Here is a 1539-nt window from a genome sequence, read left to right as displayed (position 1 = left end):
GGACTTCAAATTATCTTTTCTGAGGACACAATTCTATCCACAGTGTTTGTGATTTTTTTAAAATCATAAATACATGCAGTTGGAAGGATACGATTTGCAGGTTACTGTGAATTACATGTACTAATTTTTGGGTTGTTCTTGAGCATATACACAGAACATAACACCAATTTAGCAATTTCTTCATGTATAATTCACTGGCACTGATTACATTCAATTTGTGCAACATTCTCACCGTCCTTTTCTGAATGTTCCTCTCCCATTAGTAAACTCACTGCCTCCTAAGTTTCCTGTCTGATCTTTAGAGTTGCTGTCAATTTGATCCCATACAGATAAATCTTAAAAAAGCACAATGCTCCAGGCAGACATTCTTTACTAGTTAAGCTAAACTACTATTTGGCTTTAAGAATTCAGGGAATATTCCTGGTCCTATGCCATTGAGTCAGTTCAACTCACAGCGACCCCTTCTTGGGTTTCTGAGGAAGTAGACTAAGGAAGTAGACTGCCCAATCTTCCTTCCGAGGAGTGGCTGGTGAACCGCCAGCCTTCTGGTTGACAGCCTTCTAAGGCAGTCAAATGCCCCAGGTACTACATCACCAGAGCTCCCAAGAGTTCACTGAGAAAGTTTAATCAGACATTCTCTCCCTTAAATTTATTAGGTTTAAAAACTCTACTTCATAAATAAATGCATTGAATTGTATTTAAATAAAAGGGAAAATCTCTCAATTAAAACATATGAATATCCACTAATTGCCAAGATGAGATACAAACATATTCCCCATTATAAGAGTATGTAAGTTCTAAAATAAAAGTAACATACCGCTTTAACAGATATGGTACAAACCAAAATCTTAGTGGTTTTGGAAAGCAGTTGGAATTGTAGTCAATGAGGGTATCTGGTTTTGCTCCCTGTGAGGAATACACAATCATTGTGAGAATAAATGAAACGATATACATATATATATAAATGCATTTGTAAAATAGTATTTTATTGTTTTTAATATAGCACTATAACATTTCATAATATTGCATACTGCTCAAATGTTGGTTTATTTAAATAGACAAGAATACCTTCCCCTCATTCCACTCCCCAATCCGAATTTAAAGATTCAGTATCCCTTTACAGTCCTGTCATACTGATTCTTAGAATGTCACATTACATAAAACAGTAATTCTATAAACTGAGTAAAGGTGACAACAATTATTTTTATTTCAGTTTCACAATTAAGGAGCTAATAGATAGCTGAATACAGAACAGCAATAAAAATTAATCACAACTTTGTTTTATAATTTTTGGCTTTTTCCATAATGCTCATTTTTAAGAAAGGAAAAAATATGAAGGCAAAGGTAATGCTTCTTTTAGTACTTTATCCAACGAATCAACCTTAAACTTCAAATAAGTATTACAGTTTCTAAATGATTTACCATTTCTGTTCCAGCAGATTGTATTATTAATCTAATTATTTTCATTTTGCTTTATTTTTCTGGTGCTTTCAGTAAGTGAACAAATGGCAGTAAAAAAAGTTCTAGGAACAACCTTTC

Source organism: Orycteropus afer, unplaced genomic scaffold, assembly GCF_000298275.1.
Source record: "Orycteropus afer afer isolate SDZICR_OR568_19922 unplaced genomic scaffold, OryAfe1.0 scaffold00596, whole genome shotgun sequence".
In the NCBI taxonomy this organism is placed as follows: domain Eukaryota; kingdom Metazoa; phylum Chordata; class Mammalia; order Tubulidentata; family Orycteropodidae; genus Orycteropus; species Orycteropus afer.
Note: the sequence above shows the minus strand (reverse complement) of the source record.